This window comes from Lactuca virosa, chromosome 3 (genome assembly GCF_052849685.1).
Source record: "Lactuca virosa cultivar CGN04683 chromosome 3, Lactuca_virosa_CGN04683_v6, whole genome shotgun sequence".
Taxonomy (NCBI): Eukaryota; Viridiplantae; Streptophyta; class Magnoliopsida; order Asterales; family Asteraceae; genus Lactuca; species Lactuca virosa.
Genome location: NC_136428.1, coordinates 35,440,610 through 35,463,505, shown reverse-complemented (window position 1 = coordinate 35,463,505; position 22,896 = coordinate 35,440,610).

Sequence of the window (22,896 nt, the reverse complement as noted above, 5' to 3'; positions counted from 1 at the left end):
AATATTAAAACCTACTATACCCTTTCAATTTGTTTTTTACAATTTTAATATTTAGTTTAATATTTTTATAATTAAAAAATAAAAGAAAATCCTAACCTCTAACCCCCACCTCTCTCTCTCTCTCTCTCTCTCTCTCTATATATATATATATATATATATATATATATATATATATATATATACTAGGTATTTTTTAGGCTCGTGCTAAGCACGACCCATATAGGATAATTTGGGTATTTCATGTACTGTTGTCTACAATATATCATGCTAACAACTAAAAAAAGTGAAAAGTAAAATGCTATAAATGGGTGGATTTTCAATGCACAATGCATGAGTAAGAAAATGAAAATGAAAGTACATTGTTATAATCAACAAACATATGAAAGTCCATTACACATTCCTGATAGATTTTTTCATCTTATTGAAAACCTATCAACATCATTTTTAGAACACTACAAGGATATTGGGATTAATCATGAAATATCATCTTTGATTTCTCTAGTCAAGGCTTTAGCAACTTGTTCGTTGATTGTCAATTGATCTTTAATGTTATGTATACTGCTTCTTAGTTGTACATAACCTAAAAAGTTAAGTATGAATTAGAAAGATTTAGGGCTTTAAAAACTTTTTTTTAGTTCATGCATTAGTCATGACATATTTGGTGCTAATATTAACATCAAATAGGTAACAATTTATCCAAACTTGATTGCATCATTTTGACTTTAACGTCTTTTGGCAGCAACACTAAAAAGCTTTTCATCAAGCTCGCCCATTCATTTTACACTAATATACGTACACACATGATTTTCTTTCATACCCTGTTCAAACAAGGATAAAATATGTAGTGTTTACTATCAATTATCAAATAATAATTTTTGAAGGAGAGAAGCTTACAAAAAATAATTCTTGGGGTGCATGATGTAATTCTTCATTGCTTAACCGTTCTTTAAAAACTAAGGGTTGATTAAGCTCTTCCAAGAACTCAAAATTCTTTAAAAACTAAGGGTTGATTAATCTCTTCCAATAACTCAAAATTCTTGAATGCTTCAACATCCTCATGTGTTATATGTTTCATCAATTATGTGTTATATGTTTAAAAACTAAGGGTTCATTAAGCTCTTCCAAGAACTCAAAATTCTTTAAAAACTAAGGGTTGATTAATCTCTTCCAATAACTCAAAATTCTTGAATGCTTCAACATCCTCATGTGTTATATGTTTCATCAATTTCAGTCACCTTTCAATTTGTTGGTTTCAAATTCCAACTGTTGTCTAACATCAAGCTTCTTCTGAACTTGGATTATTTTTTGGTGAAATTTTTCTTTCTATCTCTATCATACATTCATAATCGACAATCAGAAACATTTTTCAAAGACATGCTTATCCTAAAACTCATTATTTAAGAAAATCAAAAGCTCCTTCTAAATTATATTAAATGACGAGTAAAAAGAACAAACAGGTTGTGGGAATGAATTGATAGTGAAGTGTTAACAGTGAGAAATACGTTGTACATGTCAGGTGAATAAACAAGCATTTGAGTTAGTTAACCATTGAATCCTTTATGAGATTACAGTGAAACATTGATGTAAGTGAGGCCATGTGGTGCTTAGCCCCCTCGCACCTTGATTCAGTTGATGCTAAAGGTATAGAAAGAGCCTAAAGAAAAAATCATTCAAATATAATGAGCAACATATTACTCCATAACATTATCTCTTATTAATCTTAGTTATGAGAAACATAAAAAATAAACCTTTGTTTGAAATGATTAACCACCAATTAATGCTAGAAAACATGTATTATTAGAACCGAAAAACATATTTTCACAAAAACAAAAATAGCATTGTGTTGGTTGTCTTTGTTGTTGAGGCTGCTGTTGAGCTTCTACTATTTAGCTCAACTGTTCAAGTGAGTCTTCTCACTATACTTTGTACTACAGTATAGATCCTTTGTGTAACACTTGTCTTTTCGTAACAAATATTATTTCGAGAGATATGGATTTTGAGATAGCAGGTATTCGCTATTATCAAAATAAAATTGAGGAAAGTTGTAGATCTTTTAGAGATTATTTTGTGGATACAAAGATCGTCGAAAACGGAGTTCGTATGAGGAAGTTATGGTCGTTTGAAGTCAATATGAAAGCACATTGCTATTTTAAGAAAGTCAACGAAAATAAAAGTCAACGGTCAACTCTTAGATCACCACAACGTGGCGGTATGCTCACCACAATGTAGTAATAAGTGAGTCACAGAGACACGTGTCAACCGGAGAGCGACACGTGGCGATAGGCTACTACACGTGGCAATAATGAAATTTTGTCACAGCCCGACCAACGGCGGAAACGCCGGGATTGAGACTAAACATTTTGGATCACAGTTCAACAACATATATTGAAATAATACCAAGATTTACACAACATTACATTCTTCCAGAATTTAAATGCGACGAAAAACATTTTATAATAAATTCAAAAGTGATAAACGCGGAATACAACTTTCTGCAAGATATTAATAGAACACAAGGCTACAATAGAGTCGATTATATATTTTCAACGTGAATCCTTCGTCCTCATATTGGGTGAGAGTTCTTTCGGTCACTTTGAACACCTAGAGATACATACATTTTGAAAATACGTCAACAATAATGTTGGTGAACTTTATAGGTTTTCTTTTGACTCTGAGAGTTTTAATAAATCAAAAATATTTTTCAATGATCGGTTAATTATAATGCGTATTATTATTGCTCAAACAATTTTTACGACAAGGATTAGTTATTCTCGTGACAATTTTATTATTTGGACCGTGTACGCTTACAGAGAGTTATGTCGCAAAGAGAGGTAGTTCACAACCTAAACGATCTTACACGCTTGGCCCAAATTGGGATGATTGACTCATCCTAGACCTATACTTTTCCGAATATAAATCTTCATTCTAGCAATTAGCTTATAATCGACACTATAAGCGTTCCACAAGCCACACAGGCACAACAAGCAAAAGGGAGGAATCGAGATCATTAGTAACGTTTTAAATAGTCGTATAGTAACAAAGAAAGAAACACTTGACGCCTGTTGCCTCGTTAGACGAAGTTGTAGCTAACAACGACAAACGAAAAATAACGATTCACATAAATCTTTCCATAAGAAATAGATTTACACCAAAGTTCTTTATTATAAATATATGACGTGTACATATACCTACAGTATCAGACCCCTCGTTGATTAACGGTTATAGAGATAGGCTTCGATTCTAGGATTTTGATCCTAATGAAAGAAAAACACCCCATCATAAAACTCCCTCTTTCACCCCCTTTCGATAATTCGTCACACATATACATACGGGATAAAAATCCATAAATTCCATGACAACAACTCTTCGGCCCATAAATCCGTCGCTTTCGATGATCTTTAACGCGAATCCTAAACTACTAAGATTTTCAAGGCTTAGTGAATTTAATTAATTATTGACTTCAAATAATGTGATGATAATAACTCGAGTAGTTTCATACTACAATCCGATAGGGAGAATGTTCCGTTCGCGTAGTCGAATAACTCATATTTTTCGGTATTACGTCGGTTGACCGTTTGTCGCCTTAATCCATTATTATTATATTTTTAACTTTTACTTAATGTTGAAAATATATCGTTTTCATTCGTAAGTAACCTTAGTATTAAAAATACATACACATTATTTATCAACGAGATTTCGTATTATATATATATATATATATATATATATATATATATATATATATATATATATATATATATATATATATATATATATATATATATATAGGGCGGAGCCAAAAATTATTTTTAGGGTGGTCCTTACAAAATACAATTTTTTTTATGTATAAGAAAAACAAATCTAAAAAAACTAAAAACTAAATAAAATTATCTAAAAATGGAATTATGCAAGTTTATAAAACTTGAGGTGTGAAATATATAAAATTTGAAAACTCACTTGCTAAAAGAATTGAACTTCTAAATATGAAGGGTCAAAATGTAAATTTAAAAATGAATTATTTAAAAAAAAATGAAAATTTGAGGGTGGGTCTGGGCCTACCCTGGCCCTAAGGTGGCTCCGTCCTTATATATATATATATAGGGCTACATTATTTTGTTTCTTACATCTATTGTGTGTCAGAATGCATAGATATGGACCATCAGATGGAATATAATCAATGGTCATGACCTGAGAGTCTATGATATTACAATGGGATAACATGTATCATATAATCACACAAATTTCAGCATAAGGGTATTTTGGACAATTAACTATTTTTAAAAAAGGAAATTTTCGGATTTTTAGGGATAATTAATTCTCCTATCTTTAAAAATCTGGATTTTTTTATATTAATTCAATTTTAATTCTAATGTAATTTGTAAACATAACCGATTTTATTCCGTCAGAATGTTTTTTTGTTAGAATGATGTTCTCTCAAAATTTTATTCTATTAGAATATTATTGAAGAATAACATAATTCTTGAATCCCCGGTTGAAGAATAACTACATTTTAATATATTCTTATACATTCAAACTTAAATTCAAATTCTTACATATTCTAACAGACTAATAGTCTTATACATTTTAATATAATTATACATATTCTAAAAGAATATCAACAAAAATGAAAAAAATTCTTAAAAAATAACAACATTCTTAAATTGTGAGTGTGATCAATCTTTTATTCATTGTTCAAGTTATTCCTATCATGTCTTCAACCCGTTATTCCAGTCATTCTTATCACAAATACAAAAAAAACGAAGTATGGTTAAAAACATATTACTTGCAATTCCTCTCACTTTATATATTATGGCAGAATACGTAAAATATGATAAAATCCATATAATACATTCTGGCAGAATACATAAAATATATTCTAACAGAATACATAGAATACATTCTGCTAGTTATAGCTTTAATCGCCACTATACTTGTTTTTTTAACTTCATTCCAAGTCTTTCTCTGGTATGATCAATATTTGATTCGTTCTTGAAGGCATTCTGAAAGAATAACATGCATTACTCATTATTACCAGTTAAGCAAATATACTTGTCAACAAACATTCTTAAAGACATTCTGACATAATGCATTTATACAAATAAATTCTGACAAACTGTATATATTATATCAAGTTCTATTTTAGACTTTTTCACAAACACGTTACATGCAATAAAATTAAAATAAAACTAATATATGTTTGATTTCCATTAATAATTCTACAATAAAATTAAAATAAAACTAACATATGTTTCTGCAAGTTTTTTTAATACACGAAATGAACATTAATAGATAAAAACAACTTACTGTAATTTGTTGATTAGATACAACATTTTTTTTGCCCACATGATGAAGTAAAATTAGCACAATATGCCAACATGAAAAAAGTTACTTCATGCTCCATTATTGAAAATACGACAATACAACATTGTATAATTGCTAATCATTCTAAACTAGCAATACAACCAAGCTTAAGAACAGGAGTACATGAATGTTTCATATATGTTCCAAGATATTCAAGTTCGAATCCACATATCAAGAAATACATTAAAAAAATGGATTAAATGAAATCTCATGTAGGGTTTTTAAGCCTCATTCATCCAATGTATAATTCCAATTGACCCCACCTAAATTAAAGGAGAAGTGTGAATTAAAAATTAAAAGAAGTGAGAAGATTACTTGATTGGGGGATACGACGATGCCTGCCCCCAAGGTGAACAAGACCGGATCGGAAAGGGGAAGCAGAACCAAAAAAATCAAAAGAGGAAAGTGAAAAACCATGAGCGCTATTGTGTCGATCGAGAAACCTTCTTCTGAATCTGAATCGTACTAAAAAATAAACAATAAGGCTTCATTTATCTGAAGCTAAGAATTTCAATGAACATACGGTGATTGAACACAATTCAAATATCAAAAGCTTAAATAGTCAAAAGAACAATACAATTTTATTACCTCGTGCAATACCACTCAATCTAGGTAGTATTCAGTAAACAAGTAGTCCACCCTCAAAATCACTTCTTGAAAGCATATGTCAGCATCGTTTTCCATGGTGGGTCTGTTTCTTGGATTGTGTTTCAAAAAATGGAAATGGAAGGGAAGCGAGAGATGAGATAGGGCTGAGGAGACAAAACAGATTATAGAGTGCATACCTGGAAGTCGGCTATCTCCAAATTGAAGCTTGGAAGCAGATGAGTACTCGTATGCCATCCCCTTTCAAAAAAAATGCTTCGATGGAGGATGGGGGAACAGGGTATACAGATGAATGAAAAACAAAAAAAGCCCTAATTTTTAGCTTAAATATGTAGGGAGTTCGACAGCCTCTTGTCCACTATGAATTGATGGAGCACCTTCTTCTCAACGAGGGTGAGCAGAAACATAAATGGGTGGTGAAGGACAGATGGTGAAGACGATACTTGAGGAGGAAGATAGATGCGCAGTGCAGGGCGCCGATTGAAATCGATTTAGGGCTAATGTTCTATATTTATCTTTGCTTCTTGCGTGATATAATAAATTTTTGTTGATCTACCATAATTAACTATGAAAAGATTACTATAATACCCTTAAATGATTTACTTGATTTATTTTTTCCTAATTTCCTATTGGTGCATTCATGCACACAATAGTTGCTAGAAACATTTGAACCTAGCTATATATATACATACATATACATATATATATATATATATATATATATATATATATATATATACTTGTGTTTTATTCTCATACTTTATATACAAATTTATAATCCGTATGTATATTTTTATTTTATCATTTCGTTTAATTCTTTCATATTAAACTTTATGACAAATAAGTTTAATGCCCTAATATACACAAGTCATGTGATTATACATATCATATTAATGAAGTTGACAATATAAAAATGTTCATCGATCAAAGTTTCGACATAAGTTTATAACGATATTTTTATTCATTCCTATAAGTATCATAAAACTACTTTCATTAGCTTTATTCTTATCCAACATTTTTATTTCCACAAGTACTTATAAATATGTCTAACATTTTATAAAAACTCTTTTGTTTATCAAATACTAACCACAATATTTTTAACAATCTTTATTTGTAAAAATAGCATTTGTAACATATATAACTATTAATAATTTTTGTATGTGACATCAACTTTTGCATGCATGTAAAGTATAAATCTTTTAGTCATCAAATTATATAAAAATACTTAAGTATGTATCTCCCCCCAATACAATTGAAAAACGTAAAACGGGGCCATAAAGATTCACATTTGGTGCGTGATTCTCGAGTCTAGACGAAAGATTCAGTGAGGTTCTTGCTTCGTTCAAGACCCGGTTGCTTCACCAACAATAAACAAATCATGATTTAGATTATTGGACCACACAAAGATGCTCAAAAAAACAAGTTTTTCAGATTTTTAAGATGGGAGAAAACTCACCAAAACAGCCACAGTGGCTGTCGACAGAAATGGGGTGGCCGGAGGTGTTTCCGGCAGCCTTCTCGCCCCCTTTTATTCCTGTTTTCGCAAATGCAAGTGAGAGGGATAAATGGGCAGAAAAACAAACGACTTCAGGGGGATATTTGGCACATTTGTAGGTTGTAACAGGTGGCTAAACTCGGTGGTTGCTGCCCCTTTTTTCCTCCCGAAATCACAGCAAAAAACACCTCCGTGGAGGTGTTCTTGATGAACTTCGAACACAGGAGAGGAAGTAGAGAGGAAGGAGGTTTGAGGCTGAACTTTTATGGGTTAAAGGTCCATAATAGTATCCTTTTTATACACTCCAAAAAGCTGTCAATTTTCTCTTAGTATGTACTTTTGGCCATTTTTTAGAAGCAACTCTACTCTCTAATAAAGGCTTGGGGTTTTGCATGGATAAAAGAATTACGAGGGAAGGATGGCACGTGAGATAGAGGGAGAAGGAGTGTGCTAGTCATTTAAGGTACTCCATTTGTCCACGTTTTCATCATTAGAGTACTTCTTTGGTTACTTATAAAAGTTAAGCATTTTCACCTCACCTACCTTTGTACTTTAAATTAAAACTTGAAAGCAACTCCATTTAGTGCATGGTACTTGCTACATGAAGAAAAGGTGGGACTTGGTGGGTGAATGAGCATTAATCACGTGAGAATGAGGAGAGTAGAGTCCTAGGTGTTGACTTTGGCATTTAATTCTTATGTCTAGTGGTATTTTGGAAGTAGTGAATCACTAGCCTTCACATCTATTTCACACTTCATTTAATTTGTTATTAACTTTCCACATGATGATAAGGTCCATTTGTAGTTTATTATTACATATAATGCATGTATAGTCTTAGTGTAAGTCCCTAAATTGCTATGATGTATCAATCAGATTCACTTGATGGTGCGGAATCCCAATCAAGTGAATGATGCAAGATGTAAGATGAAATAAGAACAAAAGATTAATCTTCAATGCACACTATTATCATTCAATAGTCGGGTACATAAGATGTTGATTACACATTGTTCTCTCTTGGTTCTCTCTAAAAATGTGTTCTAGGCAATATGGCAACCCTTAGAACGTCCCACCCTCCTTTCTTACTCATTTGCAAGCCTAAATAACCCTATATATACCTAGGCCTAATAACCAAGACCAAGCCCACAACCTAAACAAAACAATACAGAGCCTAACAAAAATCACACACGATTTCAGTCCAATTACAAAGAACTCAATGGGATTTCGACCCTAGACTGAAAACTCTAAAGGCGTATGAATAGCAAAGTATAAACCATAATTTATGACCTAACAATTTCCCCCTTGGTTTATAGCTTTCTTTTCACTTACAATAAACCATAATTTAGTCCTAACAATCTTCTCCTTTGATTTATAGCTTTCTTAATAAACCATAATTTAGTCCTAACAATCTTCGTTGATCTTTGGCTTTCAGCTGTAATCTTCGACTTCTTCACAACTTCAAGATGAACATATGAATTTTCTTCATGAATAACTTCATCTTGACCAGTTGGGCTTCTTTTAAAGATCTGACTTTGAACGCACATTAGGTGTGGAGGCTTCTTGTAAAGATTCTTGAAAATCAGCACTTTCAGCTTGAGAATCTTCAGAGAGAATAACAGAGAGACCGATTCTTCTGGATCACTTCAGCAGGTTTATAGATAACATGTAACGACCCAAAAATCATGACTAAAAAAATCGTTTTAAAACATTAGTTAAACCACAATTGTCAATTCCTAATATAAATCACAACATAAAATCATAGTTTTAATTTAAAACATAATCTTCTTATCAGAGTAAAACATCCCAGGCTGACTAACTATGGTGTGGGCATGCGATCATCCCGAGCTCTTCCCTCCGCTACCGGAAGTACCTGAAACCAAAACTGAAAACTGTAAGCACAAAGCTTAGTGAGCTCCCCCAAACTACCACATACCATACAATAACATATAAATCACATACTGGGCCTTGCCCACTGCATCAGACCGAAGTCCGGACTAACTGGGGCCTTGCCCCCTGCATCGGACGGAAATCCGGACTAACTGGGGCCTTGCCCCCTGCATCGGACCGAAATCCGGACTAACTGGGGCCTTGCCCCCTGCATCGGACCGAAGTCCGGACTAACTGGGGCCTTGCCCCCTGCATCGGACCGAAGTCCGGACTAACTGGACTTAGCATAACATAATCATAACTACTAACATGAACACATATATTGCATACTGCATCAGACCGAGGTCCGGACTAACACATAAACAAGCCTGAATCACAAAGACATCAAGCATACTGCACTACTACATCGGACCAAAGTCCGGAGCTACTGCTATCTAAACGGGCCGGCATTGTGGTCGTAGACCCTTTCATACTGGAAGGAAACTCACCTCGTAACGCTGGCTGCCGAGATGCTAAATCTGAAACCGCCTGACTGCTGCTCCGGAACTCCCCGGCTACAAATCCCATAAACACTAAATCAAATACTGATAACTAATCTCAGGGTAAAATAACTATTTTACCCCTGGTCAAAGTCAACTTCCAGTTGACCGGACTCGCCGAGTTGGGCCACCGACTCGCCGAGTCCCTTTCATCCATTCTAGTCCTCTACTCGCTTCTACTCGTCGAGTTTGGCAAAGACTCGACGAGTTCTTCTTCGATACTAACATCGAGTCTAACTTCATCCGACTCGCCGAGTTGTATGAACAGCTCGTCGAGTTCTCCTTCATCATATGAACACGTCCAGTCTGTGGCTCGCCGAGTCGTATGAACAACTCGTCGAGTCTGAAGAACAACTCGACGAGTTGAAGAACAACTCGTCGAGTCCCAAGCATGCTATTACTATACAGTCGTTTCTAATCTATTACAGTGCTTCCAAAACATAGATCTGAGCTTCTAGGACTGGTTTTACACGTAAAGTTTCCAACTTTACGTGCATGCACAAGGGAATGAGGCTAAAATACCCAAAATCATCAAATACTAGGCTCTTAGGGTTTGGAACAAGGCCAAGATTGCCTAAAGGTGGCTATAATGAGCTTCTGGAGTTCACTAACGTCCAGATCTAAGGTTTTCATCCAAAGGAGAGTCCATATCTCAAGTTTTGAATCATATAAGGCTCCAAAAGAGACATAACAAGCATAAAAGAGGGTTTAATGGAGGAATACACAAGGTCATAACTTTATTACCGGAATGAGAAACAGATGGAAACTAACTCTTGGATCTCCTTTCTCTTCTATGGACCTTCTTTCCTTCCTTCCCTTCCAAAGCTTCCAAACTAGCACAAACACACTCAAGTTCAACAATGGGGGCTAGGGTTCACAGGGGAAATGCTCTAAAGGTGCTGGAGGCTGGGGTGGGAGACTATAATGACGTTTAAATGGGGTACAAACCCTTGAAATCAGGGCTTCATCCAGACAGGCAGACTCGCCGAGTCCCAACATATGGACTCGCCGAGTAGCCAAATTAAATCGCGAACTCATCCCGCTTCTACTCGACGAGTCGGGCTACAGACTCGTCGAGTACTCCTTAAGAAATGGAGATACTTAATTAAAATTACATACCAGAAATGGGGCGTTACAACTCTCCCCCACTTATATTAGACTTCGTCCTCGAAGTCTGCTGTCGCTGAATCCGAAAATAACTCAGGATAATGCTCCCTCATCTCCCCCTCGGTCTCCCACGTCCACTTTGAACCCTTCGGTGATGCCACTGCACCTTCACTAACTGAACCACCTTGTTCCTCAAGGTTTTCGTCTTCCGATCCAAGATCGCAACTGGTCTCTCGATATAATTCAGGTTGCTATCAACCTGAATATCCTCTAAGGGTATCACTGCTGACTCGTCCACCAAACACTTCCTCAACTGAGAAACATGGAAAGTGTTGTGGTTCTGGCTAAGCTCTGCTGGAAGGTCCAACCAATAAGCAACCCGACCCACCCGGGCCAGAACCCTAAAAGGACCAAAGCACTTGGGGCCCAGCTTGCCCCTCTTCCGGAACCTGATAACACCCTTCCAGGGTGATACCTTCAGGAGGACCATATCGCCCACCTGAAACTCCAAGTCTGAACGCCTCTTGTCGGCGTAACTCTTCTGTCGACTCTAGTCTGCAATCTGCTACGGACCTGCTGGATCCAAAATACCATTTCCGCTGGAGACCCAACACTGTCTGAAACACTGATCTGCCTGGAAACACTGAATCGCCTGAACACTGAACTGCCTGAACACTGAACTACCTGAAACAGCATGCTGCTACATGGCTGTTTTCCAACATCTATCGAGACCTTCCTGGTCTCAATTCATTCGTCATTCATCTGAAATACCGGGTTCCCGCCCGACTGCGGAGCCCCAAGGACTCCCTACTTAGTCGCCTCACACAACTTCTGAACGAAATCCTTCTCTGAAACTAACAACTACTAGCTATCTTGTCACTGTGGCCCTAGCGGCCTTCTGATCTAACTGACCGATTCCACACGTCGAATCCTGAGGTTACTGTCACACCCCAAAACCGGAACGGCGGAATCGTTCAGGGGTGGAGGACGTCATGTTTAGTATCACGAGATATGTATATGGTAAGCAAGTAATGAACAACCATTTCATTTCGAAAGAAAGTGTTTACAATGTGTGTGTTCACAAAACATAGAATTCATACACAAATAACAAAACAAGACTTGAAGCTATAATGCTTCATCTTCTGAATCCCCAGCACGAGCACCTGTCTAATAGTCTCCTGAGAATACAAGTTATTTGAAAGAGTTGGTCAGCAATTAAGCTGGTGAGTTCATAAGAGTTTAGTGATGTAAGTAAGTTGTAAAGTGTTGTTGAAAATGTAGTTGTAACATGTAGTTGTAAAATGTTGTAAGTTGTAAGTTCTGTTTTGGAAAAGTTCGCCTGTTCCTCTAGAAAATCATATATTTCCTACTTTGATGGAAGTTAAGTAAAATGATACTACAACCCATTCTATGGGTACTAAGTGGGTACAAGTTATATAAGACTCAGAGTAAACAAACAATCGACTGTGCGCATCTGCCCTAAGCTCACAACCAAACAAGGAACAGGAATTAAGGCGGATAGCACACATTCCATTGGTTGTTAGATCATCGTCATATATAACCCTGGTGTAATCACTTGTTACTCATGGAGTTAATTGTAATGTTTCCTTTATATCTAATGAATAAGTTCTTTAAGAAAACCCTTATTTCTTATAATAAAATAGTGACCATAGTGACTACTTTTATAATAGCTTAGTTTATACTGCTATATATAATCTAATATCGGATAGAAAGTTAATTGAGCGAATCTGCCCTAATTCCACAACCAAACGAGGAACAGGAAGTAAGGCGGAAAGCACACATCCAACTACCTATTGGGTATTAGTTTTATATATAAACATGGTGTATAAACTAAGGTATTATAGAGTTACTCATATAAGGTCTTTTAAATTGTATCGGTTTAATAAAATGGATTAAACCCTTTACTGGGAAGTTTCTAGTTTTGTATACCAAAAGTACTGAAAGTATGTTTTGTACTAGAAAAACTGTGCTTTGACTCTGTGTCCTATAACCTGACCCATACCTGGTACCCTTATGATGACTCAATGTATACTAAGCATACATATACATAGAACCGGGTAGAAAATAGATTGGGTGAATTCGTTCCAAGCCCACAACCAAACAAGGAACAGGAAATGAAGCGGAGAACACACATCCTATTTCATGTCGGACCCTATTGGTATATATATATATATCCTGTTATGTATACATTAAGGAATCATAAGACTAGCATTATGGTCCTATCTTTTACTCGTATCCTTCTACCAAGGCATCTTCTGTTATGTGCTAGACTCGACTGTTCCGTTTGTCGTTTGTAAGAATGTATATTTTCCCTAGTTTATAACTATCTTGACTCGAAAATAGTTTGGGTTGGACTTTCAAGTGGTACCGTCACTCTATGAAAGAAAGGGAAGTGTAAGTACACAGTTGTCGTTTATAATGACATGCGGATGTACTAATAACCTAAAAACATATTTGTTTTATTACGGTTATAATGTGAAGGCTAGAACCCTTACTATACGCTCTCCTTGACAGGAGATTAGGGGAACTAAACACGACCTAAGCCATGTAATTCACATTAAAGTATATGATCATGTATACCCAATATAACTATCACCTTTTGTTTAAAACAATGAGTTAGTGATTCATTGGTATAATTAGATCCTGTATGTGTGTTCTCATGCTATAGCAACCTAAATTGTTTGTTTTGTACTGTATCTTGTACGTTCTGTTTGTTTCTAGTAATTGTGTGTTCTCTCTGTATGGTATTGTTTGATTCTCTTCGCTATCTGTTCTGTATGGTATTGACTCTTTGTGTGCTTCATTGTACTAGAAGTAATGAATAGCATTCTCCTAAACTATACCTATTATAACTTACTAATGTTCTACTTGGACTGTTACTGGAAAGACTCGTTTATCTACTAAGTTATGTTTGTACTTTAAAAATAAAATTTTGTATAACTAGAAAGTAACATAACTTTAAAAGAGTTTTGAAATGTTTTGACGACTTATAAATGACATAAGTAATATTTTGAAAGATGTTTATAACAAACATTTACACAATTATCATTGTGTTCAACTTGTATTCCCCCCCTTAAAACAGTTAAAACAGTTAAAAGATTCATTACGGGGTATGAACTCACCTGATGTGGGTGATTCAAACGGGTATGCGTGTAAGGATGAAAAGTTCCACGAATGAAGTCCCGAGACACAATAAGTCATAAATGACATATAAGGACACATATTGACATGAATATAGTGCTTATAAACAACTATATGAAAGGAAACACCTTCCGGGACTAGGAAACACCTTGATCAAGTGTTGGAATCACATGTGATTCAACAAAGGAAAGTGAAATGGCACTAACATGAGTTTACGGTTTAGGGTTTACAGTCCTAATGGGTTTACGGCCGTAAACCCATGGTAACTTCTACCATTTGGTGTGTTAAGGTCTAACAAGTCAAGGTTAAGCATACTATGATCAAGTCCAAGCCTTAGGAAGTAATTGTGGCACCATTGCACCACTTTTTAGAGTTTACGGCCCATGGACCATTCCTCATGAGTTTACGGCCGTAAACTCATGGTCAACATGGCTAAGTGTTGGTTTGAAAGCTATGGATGCTTTAAGGACTTTTTTTCTACACTTGTATGAGAAAGACCACCTCAAATGAGGCTTTTGATGAGTTTACGGCCCAAAGGGGTTTACGGCCGTAAACTCATGGTCATTAAGATCTTGAGTGAAGTTTAAGGTCCTTCAAACATCAAGGAAGGGTTATGGGTTACTGGCCTTGCATCCTATAGGGTTTATGGCCCTAATGGCCACCAAAAAGGGGTTTACGGTCTTGGGAGTTTACGGCCGTAAACTCCCTTTGATCTTGTGTTCTTTGATGTTTTCAAGTCTCTAAGCATGGGTACTAACTAGATATGAAGTATAGGGAAGTGTACTTACGATCTAGAAGCTTGAAATGGTTGATATTGGCCATGAACACTAGTGTGTGTTCTTGGTGTTCTTGGTGAAACTTGAAGATCTATGAAAACATGATTTCCATGGATGAATCATGAGGATGAAGCTAGTTAAGAAGGATTAACAGCTAACTAGAGAAAGAACACTTACGATTTTTGAAGATCAAGTATGAAGATCGGGATGATACTTGAGAGAAAACTCATGTGTTCTTGAGGTGAAAGTGAAAGAATGAAGAAAAGTGAAGGAAATGAACTTATATGGAGGAGTTTATGGCCTACATGAGTTTACGACCGTAAACTCCATGTTTACGGTCGTAAACTCCACAGGATGGAGTTTAGGGCTTGAATCTTGTACTGTGGCCTTAGCAGATAAAATCCAACACTTATTCCTTAAGTGTACTAGGCTAAAACTCCTCGGAAAGACCTTTTAACAAGGCTAGAACTCATTACTAATGAGTTTGACACTCATTTGAGTTGATTGACTGGGCTTTAAAATAAAAATTTTTCCGGGTTGTCACAGTTACCAACCCACAACTAAACGCGATTGCCACATGACCAATTGTAGCCTTATATAACAAGTAACCTGAAGCAATCCATTGCTTCCTCGATCTCACAACTACAGTGGCATTCCTACAGTCTTATCACTGGTTCAACTAGGTCTAATCCATCCAGACAATTCCGAAATCCACTTCGTGGATTTCCACATCCTCACAGCTACGCCCGAACTGGGGGCTAATGTTCCTTCCGCGTCCTAACAACGCGCTCATGTTGTCTACCAGCCAAGTGTATTCCACGGCTACGCCCGCAGTCTCACAACACTCTAGCACTACCTAACTGCTAGTGAATGCTACGACTACACCCGCAGACTTACAACACTCTAACACTATCTGGCTGCTAGTGAATGCTACGGCTACACCCGCAGACTTACAACACTCTAACACTATCTGGCTGCTAGTGAATGCTACGGCTACACCTGCAGACTTATAACACTCTAACACTATCTCATTTGTTGGTTACTGATCCGAACACATCCGATGACGAGTATACATACGACCTATCATTCAAGACTGAACCCATGTCCTGACTGAAATCCCCAACCTGATTCCCTAAGGCTTGCTGGCAAACATTACGGGAATGCGATCTCCTTACTGGCAAGTTTTTCCAAACTTCTATCTCACACTATCCTCAAACCACACATCTGTCTGGACTGTCTTCCTTTCTGATAAGGATGCGAAACTTATCCCAGTTTCAAAACTGCTCCTACTTTTGAATCCTCGGATGATTCTCCCCCACTTTGATTCAACTAACGTCTTACAGCACACAATGCTGGAAGGATCCTCAATCCTTCTTACCCTTCTATGCTTAATCTGCTGAAAACCATGTTTGCCATTGCTAGTGTGTCACTACTAACCAATCCAAAAGATCACACCACTTCCAAGAATCTGAATACATTTATGGTGATAACCTGCTAGACCCAGGAAGCTCCGAATCTCAATTGGAGACCTTGGAAATTCCCACTGCATCACGGCCTCTACCTTAGCCGGAACGACTAGAATACCCTTCCGATTGACAAGGTACCCAAGAGATTGCACCTCACACAACCATAACTCACATTTGGGGTACCTTGCAAAAGTCTCTCCCTTCTCAAAGTCTCTATCACCTCCCTCAGGTGCTCCTCGTGCTGGAATATAACCCACCTATACCCAAACAACACCTTCCCGAAGGTAGTGAGATGCTACCGAGTCTCACACATACTTGCTACCGCTACTGCATCCGAAGTAACCTGCTCTACAGGTGATGTCCTCCAACTATCATTCTAAAATTCAAGATATGCAGATAGCATATCACTCAATCGCAAGCAGGCCACAACATTCTAAAGTATCATTATCATTACCGATCTAGAACCTTAACAATAGAATTATTACAAAGGGAGAATTCAAACGACATACCTGCGATCTAGTGCGGCTCGATCTTGACTTCCTGCGGAACAATGGGCGCCTGAACCTGGACTCTCTCTACCACCAAAACAGGACAGCAAGACTTGAAATGACCAGGCTGGTGGCAATGAAAACATATCTGATCCTTCTTACAATCCTGATACACATGCCCCCTTTCCCCGCACTTGAAACACCTGAACTTGTGACAAGCAAACCCATGAGTTCCTCCACACTTACCACACACCTCAAGGTCTTCCCGATTTCCAACACCCAATTCAACTGAGTATGACTCTTCACTTCTTCCCAATTGTCCTGAAATAAGTGCTCGCTTCCTTTTACCGCGTTGCTCATCCAAACCAATCTTCTTCTCCTGAGCTACCCCGACTACCTCATTAATTGATTGAGTAGTCGCTAATTGACCCTGAAGCTTAGCTGCTAGCCCAATATTGTCGGGTAGTTCTTCGCGTACTGCTCGCGACTCCACTGCAGACAACTGAAAAGCCCTGCTTCCCACCGCAGGCGCCTCTACCCGGCCCTGACGGCCGTCGGTGATCCTCAAAGTGGCAAGGACAGGTGATATCATCTGTACTGCCGGAAACAAACTCGGACATTGGGCCTCCCTGTGGCCCCACTGTCTGCAAAGGAAACATATCATATCTGACCCCTGAGTGGTGGTAACAGTACAATCTCTGCTAAAATGACTAGTCCGGCCGCACCGGAAGCAGCCAGAATCACCACCACTACCACTCCTACACGCACCCTCGTGCGTCCTGCCTGACTTTCCGCATCGGCTGCGGCTCTGATGATCCCTCGATCTCGAATCTGACCCCTTGGGCCTTTTGCTCGAACCCGTGGTTACCTGAACCTCTTACGGCTTCCTCTTCTTGATATGCTCTAGATCAATCTCCCTCTCTCTGGCCCGAGCAATCATGTCCTCCAGCGTTTTGCAGCTGGACCTGCCCACAAACTGCCTGATGTCATATCTCAGCATTTCATGATATCGAGCTTTCTTCATCTCCTCGTCCGCCACATACTGCGGAACCAAGAGAGCCCTCTCCCTGAACTTGGCGGTGATCTCCGCCACCGTCTCAGTAGTCTGCTGAAGATCCTGGAACTCTCGTGCCAACTGCTGCACCTCAATAGCTGGTGCAAACTCAGCCCTAAACCTAGACGAGAAATCACCCCATGACATCGCATCCAACGCGACATCACCCCTAAGGCATGAACAACCTCCTCCCACCAATCTCGCGCTCTGCCCTTCAGAACACAGGAAGCGAGTCTGACCTTGTCCCCCTTAGGACACTGAATTGCGCGGAAAGCGTTGGCAACATCTGCCAACTATCTGCTGCTAGCAATGGGGTCCTTATCCCCATGATAATCTGGTGCTCCACAAGCTCTAAACTCTCGAATTGTCAACGTACGCGCTCCTAGCAAAGCCATCATCTCTGCGCGAAAGGCTCTAAGCCTCTCATCCAAAATCTCTAGTATACCCTCCTTGACCGTGCCAAAGATCACATGAGTCTGGTCTAAGATACTGCGCGTGATCTCAGCTGATACAAACTCTCTCATACGCTCCTCGAGCTGCTCGGTCCCTAAACCCGAGCCTGATCCCTCTCTGGCGCCTGATCCGCCTACTGGCCTTTCACGCAACGTCACCATGCTGAAAGCATATCACAATAACTATCAAAATACACTTCACTGCTGAGGGATTATACATACACACTACAAGTTCACTGGCTTTGTCTTGGCCCCTCTTGAATCGAGTACGGATCCTCTGCATCGGACCGAAGTCCGGACTAACTGGGGCCTTGCCCCCTGCATCAGACCGAAGTCCGGACTAACTGGGGCCTTGCCCCCTGCATCGGACCGAAGTCCGGACTAACTGGACTTAGCATAACATAATCATAACTACTAACATGAACACATATACTGCATACTGCATCGGACCGAGGTCCGGACTAACTAACACATAAACAAGCCTGAATCACAAAGACATCAAGCATACTGCACTACTGCATCAGACCAAAGTCCGGAGCTACTGCTATCTAAATGGGCCGGCATTGTGGCCGTAGACCCGTTCCTACTGGAAGGAAACTCACCTCGTAACGCTGGCTGCGGAGATGCTAAATCTGAAACTGCCTTACTGCTGCTTCGGAACTCCCCGGCTACAAATCCCATAAACACTAAATCAAATACTGATAACTAATCTCAGGGTAAAATAACTATTTTACCCCTGGTCAAAGTCAACTTCCAGTTAACCGGACTCGCCGAGTTGGGCCACCGACTCGCCGAGTCCCTTTCATCCATTCTAGTCCTCTACTCGCTTCTACTCGTCGAGTTTGGCAAAGACTCGACGAGTTCTTCTTCGATACTAACATCGAGTCTAACTTCATCCGACTCGCCGAGTTGTATGAACAGCTCGTCGAGTTCTCATTCATCATATGAACACGTCCAGTCTGTGGCTCGCCGAGTCGTATGAACAACTTGCCGAGTTGAAGAACAACTCGTCGAGTGCCAAGCATGCTATTACTATACATTCGATTCTAATCTATTACAGTGCTTCCAAAACATAGATCTGAGCTTCTAGGACTGGTTTTACATGTAAAGTTTCCAACTTTACGTGCGTGCACAAGGGTATGAGACTAAAATACCCAAAATCATCAAATACTAGGCTCTTAGGGTTTGGAACAAGGCCAAGATTGCCTAAAGGTGGCTATAATGAGCTTCTGGAGTTCACTAACGTCCAGATCTAAGGTTTCCATCCAAAGGAGAGTCCATATCTCAAGTTTTGAATCATATAAGGCTCCAAAAGAGACATAACAAGCATAAAAGAGGGTTTAATGGAGGAATACACAAGGTAATAACTTTATTACCGGAATGAGAAACAGATGGAAACTAACTCTTGGATCTCCTTTCTCTTCTATGGACCTTCTTTCCTTCCTTCCCTTCCAAAGCTTCCAAACTAGCACAAACACACTCAAGTTCAACAATGGGGGCTAGGGTTCACAGGGGAAATGCTCTAAAGGTGCTGGAGGCTGGGGTGGGAGGCTATAATGACGTTTAAATAGGGTACAAACCCTTGAAATTAGGGCTTCATCCAGACAGGCAGACTCGCCGAGTCCCAACATATGGACTCGCTGAGTAGCCAACTTAAATCGCGAACTCATCCCGCTTTTACTCGACGAGTCGGGCTACAGACTCGTCGAGTACCCCTTAAGAAATGGAGATACTTAATTAAAATTACATACCAGAGATGGGGCGTTACATAACAACAAATTGATTAAGGAGGCTTCAATGCAACTTGTCACATAGCTTCAATTACAGCTTCACCTTGCTTATGGGGTTGAAAGATTTAGTGTTGAAAAATGATCTTCACTTCTTGTTCCTTCGAATGAATGCTCTTTAACAGTCACCAATGCTTCTTGAGAAGTAACCATTGACTAAAAAATCCTTGTGGATCACAGAAAGAATCATAAAGACCCTTCTCACCATAGTTGTTCAAGGATGAATCTTTGGCTCAGAAAGAGGCTTCTCGGAGTATCTGTGTGAACTCGGAGGAACGCACTGCGATTTGTTTAGTATCGGAGAACTACTCTTGGCTAGTTTTGATGTTAGCCCCTGTATATCCTAGATCAAAGACCTCAATACAGTTTTTCAAGTTAAACAAGTTAACTTGGCCCTTGGCGAGGCATTCAACGATATATGTTTCCCTGTTGGGTGAATCGCCCTGGTGCCGTGACAGTTCTTAGGTAAAGAAAGCTGACAAGATCAATTTGACAATTTGTACAGTTTCAGACTTCCAATTCCTTAAATACGATAGTTCTTAGAAAGAAACTGCCTAACTGACATTTTGTACAATGTCACACCAGGTATGAACCATTATCCGTCAATTTCATGGGTGAAAATATCTAGAACATTAAAATGTTCACCGTTAATTCAGAAATGGATGGGTTTTGGATTTTTGGTTTCATTTAGAATCATGGTGACAATGACTTCTAAGATCATAAATACAGACTTTTTGGTAACCGTCAGCCGAGTTGTTTTATACTCGAACCTCAAGGGGTACCGGTACGTGGAAATGATTTAATGGAGAATGTTTAGATAAGGGTCAAGAATGGTTGGGTGTTTCACATTAGTCATGGTGAAAATGACTTTTGATTATTAACATTTGATGCGAAGACTCCTATTAAGACTGGTATCTGTCTCAATATGGAAGAGTCTATCATTCGCATTTGAATCTTCCGTCAATTCCTTTCCAAGTTTCTTCTCATTGCTCAGAATATTCCGATACAGTCTCCTTGAGTCTCTTCTTCTTAAGAATTCACATTTCAAGACAAACTAAATTTTGAGATAAAAACAAAATAAAACTAAACTTAGCACACAAATAAAGCAACTAAGAATAAAATAAAATTAAAATACGCTCAAAAACATCTTTTTGGATTTTTAATTTTTCTGAAAAAAAATAAAAACATAACAAAACATATTTTTGTATTTTTGTATTTTTGATTTTTTAAAATTTTTTAATTTTTTAATTCTCCCCCTAAATTTGTGCATAGAGGAAAACTATGAACAAATTTAACAAAAACAAAAATAAAATACAAAATGTACAGAGACAAAAACTTTTGGGATCAAAGTTGTCAAACAATTACTTGCCCTTTATCACTAAGTCTCATATCACTTCCCAAAAATACTCACGAAAGAAAATATCTTTTTGAATTTTTTGATTTTCTAATTTTTATATTTTTGAATTTTTAATTTCTCCCCCTGAATTTGTGCATGGGGAAGAAAGAAAATAAATGCGCAAATCTAAACACACAAAAATAAAATTAGTCGTTGAAACGAATCATTTGAATAAAACTCAGGAGTATCGAAAGAATTCAAACCTTAATTCAGCAATTGAAGACGCATTCAGATGACTAGATAACACAAAGCAGATGCAACAACGAATTCAGCCTTAGATGTGTTTCAATTCTAGAACGAAGTTAACAAACTAAAAATTCAACACACCGTTAAGCGCGATCCCCATTTGATGGATGTCATTTGCGATCTCTTTCCTCTTCCTTTCCCGCAAAGGACACATACTCTCAATTTAAGTTCTGAATGTAATGTAGTTAAGAGATGTCTCCTATCATGTGTCTGGAACAACCACTATCAACAAACCGAATTCTGATGATATTCCTCCATAGCTGTTCTGACACAGAGCGCGAGATTAGTTAGCTTTTGGAACCCAACCCATTTTAAAGTTGGGTTGACCTTTATCATCTACACACAATACTCTCTCCCATGACATATCCTGTTTATCACACACATAAGATGAAGAAATGTTAGAATCATTAGGTTATTTGGGAGTGTGAACCTTTGGTACCCATTTGTAGTCGGGTTTAACCCATTTCTTGTTTGATTTGATGGATGCCTAATCACTCGCTTTAGAACTTGAAACCGAACTCCAATAAGTCTTTGACCTAACCGATCTTGGTTTAACTGGACCATCTCTTGAATTTGGCTTCTTGGCCGACATTTCTTTCTTGTCCTTGGGAGTTTGATTCTTGGCCTTTTTCGCGTTCCATTCACCATTGCGTGATTGTGACCTGGAAGGATTTCTTTTGAAAGATCTCCCTCTTGGCGCATTCTGCCAACCTTGTGCATAGTAGGGAACATATGCATGATATGGGCAATTTCTGGCAATGTGACCGGGAATTCCACAGTTAAAGCAAGTATGTCTTTCATTATACATGAGATTGTGACTTGGTCTTTGTCCAAAAGAATTTTGTTTCAAGGGACTTCCACAAGCACAAGCATAAGAACAAGAACATTTAACAAATTGTTTAACAGACTTTTGTGGCTTGGGTTTTTCCACAGTGGGAGTATCATCATCACAAGCCTTTGAAACACTTTCAGCAGGCTCAAAATTGCTTTTGATCTGCTCACTCCCATCTTGCACTGCTTCTTTATCTGCACATGAAGTAGAAGCATTAGAATTATTCGCCTCATCACAAGCTCTTG